The sequence below is a fragment of the Piliocolobus tephrosceles genome, chromosome 1 (genome assembly GCF_002776525.5).
Source record: "Piliocolobus tephrosceles isolate RC106 chromosome 1, ASM277652v3, whole genome shotgun sequence".
Lineage (NCBI taxonomy): Eukaryota > Metazoa > Chordata > Mammalia > Primates > Cercopithecidae > Piliocolobus > Piliocolobus tephrosceles.
In genome coordinates this window covers 203238684-203252112 of record NC_045434.1, presented here as the reverse complement: position 1 = coordinate 203252112, position 13429 = coordinate 203238684, and the positions used below count along the sequence as shown (strand labels likewise).

The following is a 13429-nucleotide window of genomic DNA, read 5'->3' as shown; positions in this document are numbered from 1 at the left end:
CTGCCAGCTGGAATCGCCGCTTAAGAAGAGGCTGGAAACCTAGGGAGGGTGCGATCAGAGACAGGAGGCTGGGGAGAGCAGGGAGGCAGATGTTGTGTGTTATCACTGAAACGAACACAAGTCATCCAGTTGTGTACTTCAGATATGTGCGGCTCAGCGTGCTTCGATAATGCCTCCAGAAAGTTAGGGAAAGGAAAAACAGAGGAAGCTGGGCCGCTCTTCTACCACCTCGAAACTGTCCTGTTGCCAAACAGATTTGGGAAAGCAGGTTTTAATGAGAAAATTCAATTAGGAAATAAGTAACCCCAGAGCATACTGAGTGAAGAGGAGCCTTTCTCAAGTGTCTCAGTGCTGAGGAGTGGACCAAAGGGCTCTGAAAAATGACCAATGAGTCTTCCCACCACTCAGAGGAAGCCAAGCTCAGAAAGGCCAAGAAGAACATCCTCACTTATGCACGGGGCCAGATTCCAAGGCCAGGTCTGCTCCGCCTCATCCATTTCTTGTGCTGCTTCCCAGTGAGACTCAGCAGAGGACACACAAGGCCGCGTGAGATGCCCATCTCAGTATCTCAGCTCTCCAATACAGGGAGAGGTGCAAAGAAGGCAAGGGCACAGGTGCTGTGCGTGACTCCCCAGTGGGGCCAGCGGGCACTGGGCGGCCTCAGAGATCATTGGGAACGGTCACTCCCTCCCTTTCTCCTGATTTCCCTTCTGTCCTCTGACAGAGGAAAGTGGCTTAGATCATTCTCATAGGAAGATTAAATCCAGAGCAAGGGGAAGGGATCCGTTTCCAATCAATGATGGAAACCAGATTCCCTCATCAGTTGGGATTCATTCTTACATGCTGTAAACATCACGGAGCTCCACCCATGGCCACAAGCATTCAGGAGGTATGAAGTGTGGTGGCACATCCCGGGTGAGAGCTGCCTGAAGCCACCCGGCTTGGGCTGGCCCATCTGAGGGACAGGAAGCAACACGTCTCTTAGAAGTTATCCCCAAAACTCCCACATCAGAAAGATGAGATAAAGCACAAGACTATCCCACTCTTGTAAACGTTCTATATTTACAGGAATAAAGTTTTAAAACCATCTTAGACAACTATAACCTCTTTCCTGTAGAACGTACCCATATACATTTGTATTCATATGGGAAAATATGGTATCAATTATTAATAGTAAAGTCTTTGAATTAAAGGTCTTTTGTTCCTGAAGAACCCCGGGATCTCAGTTTTAGTGGCCTTGGAGTCCCACTTCCCCTGTATGAAATCCCTAAAGCACTAGGTGTTTCAACCCCTCCTTGATCTTGACTATGGGGAAAATGCGCCATATCCCCGGGCAGCCTGTGTCACGCAGTGCTGGCTGTTCGGCAGCTCTGCCCTGCACTGCAGCCCCCCGCAGAGTCCTCTGTCCAGAACCACCTCAAGGATACGCAAGTTCTCTGCCACGTGGCATCCCTCAGACACCTGGAGTGAACCATCTCGGCCTCCCTCCAAGCAGCTTCCCTCCTGGCTGACACTCCCAGCTCTGCCATGTCCTGCACATGGCACGCTTCTGAGACCACTTGCCCTCAGCTGTCCCCAGGGGTTCATGCCACCGGATCACTGGGTGCTTAATTGGTGCCACTCATTTCAGAAACCACCTCTTATTCCCGTGAGAGCAGCCCCTGCAAGTATTCTGTTTTGGTTTTGGTTGTGCTTTTTCTTTTTGCAGGAGGAATCAAGGCCCTAACATCCAGAACCTCAGCAGTCTCTCTGGCTGCCATCCACATCATCTGCCCAGACACGAAGAGGGCAGGGCAGGACCACAGCATGGCCAGGTGGGGGTGCTACCGGTTTTCCCTACAGCTGACATAAAATACATGTATTACTGCAAATCTAATAACCTGCTTAGAAAGCACTTCAAGGTAGAACCATTCAGGAAATACCTTAATACAAAATACCCTTTTCTTTTCCTTTTGTTTTTCTGAAGCAGGGTCTTGCTTGCATACCACCATGTCTGGTTAATTTTTGTATTTTTTGGAGAGACGGGGTTTCACCGTGTTACCCGGGCTGGTCTTGAACTCCTGGGCTCAAGTGATCCACCCATCTCAGCCTTCCAAAGTGCTAGGATTACAGGTGTGAGCCATCCACCCGGCCCATAAAATATACTTTTGTAATGAATATGTGAGAAATAGATACTGAAAGAGATGATGTGAAAACAATTTTTTATTTTTATTTATTTAATCTCTCTTATGCAGATTCAGCATTTCCCCTGAAATCCAACCCTCACAGCTCAGTCCCAACTTTTCCTCACCGTGAAAAGGTGAACTCCAGTCCAGCCTAAGGCCAACCGTTCTGAAGGGCAACTACTAGATTCAAAGCAAGGTGCTGTTACATTGCAAGGTGTTTGGTTTGTGCTCCTATCACCAATGTGGGGAGAGGGACTTGTGCAGATAACCAAGCTGAGGTCCCCTGGGCAGAGTGACTCAGAATTAGTGTCTAGAGAGGCATCCGTGCGCCTAACGCTACTGACTTACTCCAGTTCATCCTGAAGACAGACTATTACAGTAAAATCCATGTTTTAAAAAAGTTACAGCTGCTAAAACCTTAGGCAGAAAGTCCATGCAATCTGAAAACATACATCATATAAACGTAAGCAAGGCTGAAAACGCGTGAATCCCAGTTAGCTCACCATGCATTCCTGCCCATGCAGCTCGTGACCCAGCTGCGGCCTTGGGGCTGTACTCTCCCTGCAGTCTGAGGATGGGGACACGTGGCACACTGCCAGCCTGAGCACAACAGGAGTCTTTGCTTGGGGACATTTCTTGGAAATAAAGTAAGTAAAAGGGTGTACTCAGGAACACTGCATTTTATCTCTGGGACTCAGCTTTGCTGCCCAGCCTAGCACAGGGAAAGACGAGTTTTAAAGTGTTTCAGAGGCAGAAAGAGAAACCTTATTTGGCCTCAGGGAGGTGGGGTATAGCACATTCATTCAACTTCATTCACTGAGTACCTACCTAGTATACAGAGCAGGGCATGTTCACCCCCTTTGTTTCACAACATACACCCAGGGTGGCTCCAGTCCACTCAGAACTACAGAACTGAAGAAGCTTCACATCACATCTTTCCCAAGTGATGCTGGGTGGGGTCCCCAGTGTAGAAGGCAGAGAGAAAAACAAAACAGCAGCACCAAGCTGCTCAAAAGCTCAGGAGAGGCCAGGCATGGTGGCTCATGCACTTTGGGAGGCCAAGGCAGGTGGATGACCTGAGGTGAGGAGTTCAAGACCAGCCTGGCAAACATGGCAAAACCCTATCTCTACCAAAAGTACAAAAGTTAGCTGGGCGTGGTGGTGGGCGCTTTGTAATCCCAGCTACTTGGGAGGCTGAGGCAGGAGAATTGCTTGAACCAGGGAGGCAGAGGTTGCAGTGAGCTGAGATTGTGCCACTGCACTCCAGTGCGGGCGACAGAGCAAGACTCCATCTCAAAAAAAAAAAAAAAAAAAAAAGCGCAGGAGAGCTATTCACAGGGCCCTTAAAAGTCATCACAGTGATAGCTCCAAATGCTGAAAGATGAAGGGCTCTGTCATCTTTAAACCCTGTTTGTGATTTCCAGTTTCAATGAGGCTACATTATTACTATAATCCTAAAAAAGGCTCACAAATTTTTTAACTGACAATTTCCAAAAAACAAAAGTCAGTGCTTAGTCCCGTTGTTTACATCAGGTACAGTGTTAGAATTCAGCTCTCAGAGTGGAAAGACCCCGACTGCTCATGACAATTACACCAGAGGATCTGATTCAAATGGATTCAAGCTGGGGAGTGGGAGGGGGTGTGGAGCAAGCGGGAGCAGCTGAAACAACGCTGGCCACAGAGGATAACTGCTGAAGTTGGGTGACAGATAATTGGGGGCTCATTATATCACCTGCTTGAAATTCTCTGTGACAAAAAGCTTTTTAAATTTAAATTAGGCAACACTAACTTAAAAGTTCCCTTACCGTAAGGCCTGGTTGCCACCTACTCCAGGCTCTTGCAAGCTTTAAGGCCTGTATGAGTCGAATGTTTACTGGACATTAGGCAATTTTCTTACACTTGCACTCGGTCCAGGAAAGCCCTCCTGGGGCAGGGGGCCAAAGGAAACCCTAAATGTAGCTTTGTAACAGCCCAGCTGCTCTGAAGGACTGAAAAACACAGGGTCCTCAAAAGTCACCAAAAAACCCTTTGGTTTGGACAGCTTTTCCTTCCCTGGCTTCCTGTAAAGATGCCGCAGGCTCTCTAGAATTTCCAACTCTGGTTTGTTTTTAGGAAAGTTCCGTTGCTCCTGCCTTCGGCTTGGCTGCCTACTCCACGTTATACAAACACAGCTCCTCTGTGCGGTGCAAACGACCTCTATGCCAGTGGCGCTAAAGGATGCTACTTACATCCATCCTATCAGCGTCCAGAGGAGTGAATACGTAGATGTCTACCATTGACTTCATACCCTTCCCCCAACAAAATACCTTAAAATCATAATTACATCCTGCTCTACAATGACCTTACTTTTATAACAGGATTTTAAAAATCTGTTACTGGCCAGGAGTGGTAGCTCACGCCTATCATCACAGAACTTTGGGAGGCCAAGCTGGGAGGATCACTTGAGCCCAGGAGTTCGAGACCAGCCTGGGCAACATACTGAGACCTCCATCTCTACAAAAAATACAAAAAAATTAGCCAGGCATGGTAGCCCATGCCTGTAGTCCCAGCTACTCGGGAGGCTGAGGCAGAAGGATCACCTGAGCCTGGGAGGTCAAAGCTTTAGTGAGCAATCATCACACCACTGTACTCTAGCCTGGGCAACAGAGCAAGACCCTATCTCAAAAAAATAAATGAAAATAAAAGATAAAAATCCATTCCTTATTTTAAAATAAGACACTGTATAATATTAATATAATCACGGCAGCACCACCGGACTTACAGCCTGGCTTTAGCGATACCTCAGGCTGTTGATGTCAGTTTCTGGTCCACAGTTGCCTTGGAAATCTCCCTGAGCCAAAATTAAAACAACAGCTTTCTCTCAGGGTATGCTTAAGTTATTGTTTTCTTTTTCTTTTTTTTTAAAGAAAAAAAAGACAACAGCTTTAATGTGACAATGAGTGTCTCTGGTGTGCCAGACACCATGTCAGGTATTTTACAAACAAGGAAAGCAAGGCAGAGAGGTCAGGTCACCTGGGCAAGGCTGCCTGGCAGATGCTCTGTGTGGCCGCAGAGTGAGGCATGTCCCAGACTCAGCCTTCCTCACCAAGAGGGACTCAAAGCCTCTGGGGTACTCTGTGATGAAAGCTATGGACTCTCTCTCCAGGGAGTGCACACAAAGTCTGAATGAAATACCTGGTGGGTTCATAGGGCCCCTCTGTTCCCCAAACATCCCCTCCGGTTAAAAAAAACTCTATTCAGATTTTCACCAATGAAGAGCTTCAGCAGGAATGTCTCCCATAGAAAGAGGCAGGTGTGTCTCTGGCCTCAATCCCTCTCTCTCCTGAAGTGTGCATGGCCCCAGGGCTTGCCCCTCCATCTGTCTGCAACACCCCAATCCTGAGGTCTCAGACACCCAGCTGCCGCCTCCCTACCCTGTGACAACTTGGGCTTGCATCTGCTCAAAACTCTCTCGGCTCCAACCCTCTTAAAACAATGAAAACATTTTCTCACTCATATAAACAAACAAACCTTTACTGAAAACTAATGATGAACATGAAGGGATTATTTACAGAAAACACAACGTGCCTAGCCCCTTCTAGATTACAAACATAACTGCTCTCTGGCTCTAAGGACCCTGCCATCTTCCCAGGCCCTGGCCTGGTTGTTCTGCCGCTCCCCACCTCATGCCTCAAACTGACACAAAGAAGCCAATCCTCCAGCCAAAGTAAGCAATTCCAATATGTAGGTGAAATTCAGAGAGGTGATCTAGAAGGCAATTTTGTAAGATAGCTAAATTGGGGGAAAAAAATGTTTTTAATGTTATTTTAATTTTTGAGATGGAATCTCACTCTGCCCAGGCTGGAGTGAAGTGGCGTGATCCCGGCTCACTGCAACCTTTCCACCTCCCAGGTTCAAGCGATGCTCTTGCCTCAGCCTCCCGAGCAGCTGGGACTACAGGTGCACACCACCACACCCGGCTAATATCTGTATTTTTAGTAGAGACGGGGTCTTACCACGTTGGCCAGGCTGGTATCAAACTCCTAATCTCCAGTGATCTGCTCACCTCGGCCTCCCAAAGTGCTGGGTCTGTAGGCATTAGCCACCATGCCTGGCCTTCTAAAATTTTTTTTAACCCACGAGATCTGCAAAGGTCTTAGAGAAAGCTTTGACACAAAGATACGCATTTCAGCATTACTTATGAGAGCAAAAAGTGAAAACAGCCTTCATGTCCAACATGAGGAACTTACGGTACAACTGTAAGATGAAGAACTGTACGATCATTAACAGGAAGTTTGCAAATGTGTTTTAAGTAAGTGGGAATAAGACTTATGTGACCCAATAGGAAAAAGCAGGACGCAAATTTGAAAGCTGTATTTTAAAAATGCGCTCAAGAGAAAACTCGAACAAAAACCCACAAAAAAAAGCAAAAGTGGTTTTATCCATGAGGGGGAATTTTGAGTGACTATTTTTTTTTTAATTCTCTTTATACATTTTTGCATTTTCCAAGAGTAAAACATGCACTTCCCCCCTTTGCCCTTTCCTTCTGATTATAAATGTAACATAGGCTCTCTGTAGGAAAGTCAATGCATTATAGAAAGTGAAACGTCCCCCTGTGATCTCACCACCTTGAGACTCCCCAAAGGTAACTGCCAATAACAACTTGGTTCCTATTCTTCCAGATGTTTTCCAACAGGGATTACTTTTAGAATCAAATAAGTTGGTTAAAAAATAATCCGCGTGACTCTACACATATGAAATGGCCAGACAGAAAGTGAATGATGACCTGGGGCAGGAGTGGGCATGAAGAATAACTGCAAATGGATGCAGGGGGTGTTTTGGGGGTGATGGAAATGTTCCAAAATTGGATTGTGGTTATGGATGCACAACTCTGTAAATTTCCTAAAAATGTACAAAACTGCACTGTACACTTAAAGCTGCAGAATTTTATATGTAAATCAGACTTCAATAAAGCAGCTGAAAAAAGAACAAAACCACCACTAGAGGCAGGGAGTGCTGGGCTGTGCAGGAGGGCAGTCCACGGCTTTATGCTCTACCCTCAAGAGCACATGGTAAGACCCTGTAGCAGGAACAGAGGAAGCTGGAGGCCTCCCGGCATCACCTGGACAAACAGCCCTCGGCAGAGAGGCTCAACAGATAATCTGAGGGCGTCAGGGTCAGCGAGGTCAGTTCCAGTCTACCCGGGAGGCAGGAAGAGCGTGGCCCTGAAAGCGCATTCCTGAGGCTCAGGCTGTACTGCCAGGCTCACTTCAAAGCCAGGTGGCCAAAGGAAGACAGCACTGGTCAGAGTGTCCAAATCAAGTTCAGGATGCACTGCATGCAGGAAAACTGAGAACATTTTTCTCTCTTTCAACAGAAACTTGAAAGCCACCCCTGACAACATGTTAGTCCCTGGAAGTACTCAATTACGGTGAAAAGACATTGGCAAAAGTTAAAGTGAGTAATATGACAATGAGCCATGTAAGAAGTAAAGGCAAGTGGAAGATTATGAACTACATAAAAGGCACAATGATCTGAGTATGGAAAGGCAATCTGGAAGCCTTAAAAGGTACAAATGGGTGCAACTCTCTTAGAAAGTAATGGGCAAGTACATGTCAAAAGCATTTAAAATATTCATACCCTCTTAGGAATCTACCCTAATGAAATCACTCAAGCTGATGAACAAAGATGCCCACTGCTGTATGGCAAAAAAACTGGAAATAATCTCCCTAACAACAGGGAAGGGATCTCATCTCCTGTGTAACCCTTACAACTGCACAGCGGGAAAATGTTTTATGTTTAATTAGCAAAACTGAATATAAAAATGTACTATCAAGTGAGTAAAAAAATGCCCAACTCCGGGAAATGATATATAAAAATTCCTTGGGTGGAAAGATTGAGTGATGTTTTTTCCCCTCCTTTTATATGTATTTTGTGAACTCCAAGTTTTTTTGTTTGTTTGTTTTGTTTTTTTTGAGGCGGAGTCTTGCTCTGTCGCCCGGGCTGGAGTGCAGTGGCCGGATCTCAGTTCACTACAAGCTCCGCCTCCCGGGTTCACGCCATTCTCCTGCCTCAGCCTCCGGAGTTGCTGGGACTACAGGCGCCCGCCACCTTGCCCGGCTAGTTTTCTGTATTTTTAGTAGAGACGGGGTTTCACCGTGTTAGCCAGGATGGTCTCGATCTCCTGACCTCATAATCCGCCCGTCTCGGCCTCCCAAAGTGCTGGGATTACAGGCTTGAGCCACCGCGCCCGGCCCCAAGTTTTTTTATCACATGATTTCAGTCTCTAGAAATCCATGATCCATCATACCAACTGAATTTTGTCAATTTTACCCTCTATGGTTTGTACTGTGCAAAAACCACTCTTCACTTTATTTTCCAGACAAAAAATACTATTACTGAGTATATTTTCTCAAATTACCACTCCACTGCCCAGAAAATAACACCTGCCACACTCAAGATTATCATGGCCCCCAGGAGGTGTGCCCATCCCAGCCCTCACTGGGTGCAACCTCTCTCTTTCTTCTATCATCCTTCTGCAGAGAAGGATTTTGTAGTTGTTGTTGCTTTTTTTTAAAGTGGGAAAGAAAAATACTGACGAATTTTAAACTTGACCTAGACAGAGACATTGGGCAGCACCAGACCTAATCCTTTTTCTGTTTTTTGAGATGGAGTCTCACTCTGTTCAAGCGATTCTCCTGTCTCAGCCTCCTGAGCAGATGGGATTACAGGTACACTCCACCACATCCAGTTAATTTTTTCTGTATTTTTAGTAGAGATGGGGTTCACCATGTTGGCCAGGCTGGTCTCAAACTCCTGACCTCGGGTGATCTGCCCACCTCGGCCTCCCAAAGTGCTGGGATATAGGCGAGAGCCACTGCATCCGGCCCAGACCTAATATTTGAGGGAACGAACTCAGCATCATAGAAAGCTGAAACCACAAGATCTTTTTCTGTGCCTTCCTAAAAGTGTTTTGTGGATGCAGCAATCCAGCGAAATGGTGAGTTGCACAGACACACCTGGGGGATGCCAGCCTAAGATCAGGGCCAGGGTAGCACAGCAGCACCCTAGGAGCTGGTGAAGGAGGGCACGGTTCACTGGCCCCATCCAACCCAGCCCCAGCAGCTCGCAGGCCACACTGCACCTCTCTGCCTCGGTGGCCTCGCCAGAATGCTGGGCCTCTCTGATGCACTGGTGCCATCTAAGAGATCTGCAACTAATGGTAGTGAAAGCATGGTTCATTTTAAGTTTAAGAATTAGAACAGGCTCAGTGTTGCTCTCTAATGACACCCTCACTCCCCTGCACTCTAATAAGCTTCCGTCAGCGTGGAGAAGAGGGCGGAGGGAGGACTTACTCGAGGGAACTGTGAAACACACCCCACCAGGGAGTGGGTGGAGCTCAGGATACCCCTCAGGCCTGGCATGGCTAGACTTTTCTTTTGGAGGAAAATTTAGTAGTAGCCAGCCAACCTATCAGCCAACTGCGCATCAAAGGGCCCCAGTCTATAGGATGTGAAGCCAAAATATCTCCAAGAAGGGTGGTGCACCGCTGCGCACATCCCACACGCCCACTTCTCTCCAGGCACGGCCCACCCATGAGGGGCTTTCCCTTTTCCAAGCGGCAGAGCTCCACTCCTGGCTGTCAACCACTGTGAATAGGATATCTCCTTTCCTCCTCCCTTCCCCACTTCCGGGTGAGCATTTGATTAATATTTTTCTACTTTCGTTGCCCCAAGTTGAGGAGTGTTTAGAGATGGAAAATAATACATTACTTCCCTCTCTGACAACCACCTTAATCCACAAAGCCCAGAGGTAAAAACTCAACAAGCTGTTTCCTCTCTGAACCACGGAAACAAACCTGGTTACAGTGGGGGCACTGTGGACCAGAGAAAGATGCAGTGTTTCAGCATCACCTCCCCATGATAAATGCTGCAGGGCTTTTTTCCTATTCAACTGCAGATGATTCACATTAGAAGTTGCCTGGTGACCAGACCAACTTTCCTCCCTACTTTGGCAAAAAGTTGTCACCTCGCCAAAACATTTCCTGGGGGTAGACTGTGCCTTGTGGATTCCATCAGCTTTGCTATTTACGTCTCCCTCCACCCTGGCAGTTAACATTTCAACACTGATGGCCATGGCCACCTGCTGCTCCTCCTCCCCCCACAGATCTAAAGTGCGTGTCACCTTTCTAGGTTCTGGGTCACATCTTCTGGGCTGGCCACGGCCTGGGTGAGAGAACCCTGTATCCTGGAACTGCTGGGGCACTGGAGGAGGTGATGGGTTAATAACAATCGTTTTGCAGGCAGGGGAGGCGAGGGGGCAAGAGGAAGTGGAAAGATGATGTGACTGGGGACGCTGCCCCAGGCTGCCGGCTGCCCGCCCCTGATTTCTCCCATCTGGTTTCCATCTGACCCAAGCAGCTGGCCAGGTGGTTTTCATTTGCAGATGAAACCCCAGCAGTTCCATTGCCACAAAAATTCCTGACCCTGGAGTCTCTGTAAGGCTGATAATGCACAAAGGGCACTGGGGTGTCTCTGAGCAGGCCTGAAAGGTCACGCTTCCCAAAGCCGGAACCAGGACAACAGGAATAAAGTGGGGTCTCGAGGCTTGAAAATTCTGATCACAGCCAGAAAAGGAAATGCACTGGCCTGGCAAGATGCAAGTCACAGTCAGGCACAGAGCTGAGGAAGGGGGAAGATTTTGCCAGTGAATCAGACCTTGTCTATATGCCATCCACTAGCATCCTTAAGGTAAGGAAAGAACCAGCATGTCTCAGGGTGAACCGCAGTATGTCCGCTCAGTGCAACAGTGTGAAACAGCTAAATCCAGGTTCATAAACAAAATGTAGGCTGGGTTGGCTGGGTGCAGTGGCCCGCGCCTGTAATCTCGGCACTTTGGGAAGCTGAGGCGGGCAGATCACTTGAGGTCAGGAGTTCAAGACCAGGCTGGCTGACATGGCGAAACTCTGACTTTACTAAAAATACAAAAATTAGCTGGGCATGGTGGTACGTGCCTATAGTCCCAGCTACTTGGGAGGCTGAGGCATGAGAAACCTTGAACCCAAGAGGCAGAGGTTGCAGTGAGCCAATATCACACCACTGCACTCTAGCCTGGGTGACAGAGCAAGAGTCTGTCTCAAAAAAAAAAAAAAAGAGAGAGAGAAAAGAGAAAGGAAGAGAGAGAGAGAAAAAAAGAGACAGAAAGAGAGAGAGGAAGAAAGGAAGGAAAGAAGGAAGGAAAAAAAAGAAAAGAAAAGAAAAGAAAGAGAGGGAAAGAAAATGTAGGCTGTGCACAGTAGCTCACACCTGTAATCCTAGCACTTTGCAGGGCTGAGTCAGGAGAATCGCTTGAGCCCACGAGTTTGAGATCAGTCTGGGCAACATAGGGAGACTCTGTCTATACAGATAATTAAAAAATTAGCCAGGCATGATGGTGTGCACCTGTAGTCCCAGTTACTCAGAGGAGGCGGAGGTGGGAGGAGTGCTTGAGCCCAGTAGGTGGGGGCTGCAGTGAGCAGGAATTGCACCATTGCACTCCAGCCTGGGCAACAGAGCAAGACCCTGCCTCAAAAAAAAAAAAAAAAAAATGTAGTAACACATGGAAATGGTGATAATGCAGGTTGAGTATTAGTTTTCCTTATCCGAAATGCTTGGGACCTGAAGTGTTTTGGATTTTGATTTTTTTCCAATTTTGAAATACTTGCATTATACTTACTGGTTGAGCATCCCAAATCAGAACAGCCAAAATCCATGTCCCAAGGAACATTTCCTTTGAGCCCCATGTCAGTGCTCACAAAGTTCTGGGTTTTGGAGCATTCTGGGTTTTAAATTTTCACATTAGGGATACTCAGCCTCTAAGAGCGTGCCAGGCACCGTTTCAGGCATGTAAAATGTATCAACTCAATCTTTATAACATGCCTGTGAGATAGCTTGTTATTAATCCTATTTCATAGATGAGGGGACTGAGGTAGGGAGAGGTTAAGGAGCTTACCAAAGATCACACAGGTAATAATAAGTGGCAGAGCTGGAAGCCTGGTTCCAGAGACCAGGTGAAGCCCCAAAAAGAGAAGCTGGGCACAAGGCCCCAGGGAAGCAAAAACCTGAAAAACTATCTTTTTATACTTGCACAGGCTCAGCTGATGTTAGGCTTATATTGCAAAATTGTATACTTCTGAAGAAGGAGAAAGCAGCAAGAGGGAAAAAGTATCTAAAATACAGGCACACACACCACGTTTGTTTTGGAAAAGACCAGTCAGGAGTCCACAAAAGGTTATGAAAAACCCCAGTGACATCACCACCAATGTTTGTCTTTGGAATAATGGAAAGAGATGTGTATTATTTGTAAGAATGATCTTTGCTATTACATGACTCACTCCGGCACGCAAGGACTGCTCTCATCTAGTGCCAAGGAAAGAGTGCTGAATTATGGAATTGTGAATGTTATCACTGACTGATACTCACAACACTGCAGGGCAAACTGATACGCGCCAAATCAGCCATGTGAAGGGATTGTTATTAGGCCTCTCATTAGGACCAGCTGTTGCTATTTCACATTAAGACCTTTACCATATCTTAATCCAAGAACTCATCAACCCCAGCAGTCGAGTTGCTCGGAAATGCCCAGGGGCCACACAAGTTCCCAAAGGGAACCCACCATGGGTCTGGGGACCAGAATCATGGGACAAAAAGGGGAGTGGTAGAGACAGAGAACAAAAACAGGGAAGGGAAAACAACAGGTAAGAGAAAAGGACATCACCCACACAGATGGCATGCAAGAGGCCTTTCAGAGTGGAAATGAACAATCCTGTAATCGGCAACATATGATGTGCTCTTTATTCCTGTTCCCCACTGGCATGTGGTGGAAGGATGGAGAGGAAAGGACGGTAATGGGTAAAATAGTATGAATACCGCCCCTACAGGCATGTGTCATCTAGGAGCCTACTGAGTGTCCCACCTTAGTGATCTGACCCTCAGACAAAACTGTGAGGGAGATGCCACCATCCCCACACTGCAGATGGGAGACAGAGGCTCTGGGGAGTGGTCCCCAGAAACATGTGACTACTCAGAGACAAGGCTAGGACCGGGGGATGATCACTTTCCACACAGTGTGGAAATATCAGCCAATAATGTGTCCTCTAATCTATTTATTATGGTCTCCTCCTCTCTGATGACTTTAAATGCCTCACCCTCAACATATCTGAAACCAAACTGGGTTTGCCCCACCAAAACCTAGCAGTTATCACGCAGGTAACAGCTAACATTTATTGAGCACTTATTATGTGCCAG

General features: G+C 47.0%; 1 protein-coding gene across 2 annotated transcripts in view; it reads right to left on the bottom strand.

Moving 5' to 3' along the window:
* The window catches only part of CAPZB (capping actin protein of muscle Z-line subunit beta), a 150082-nt gene that overhangs the window by 102674 nt on the left and 33979 nt on the right, over positions 1-13429 (bottom strand). The gene's annotated exons all lie outside the window — the stretch shown is intronic.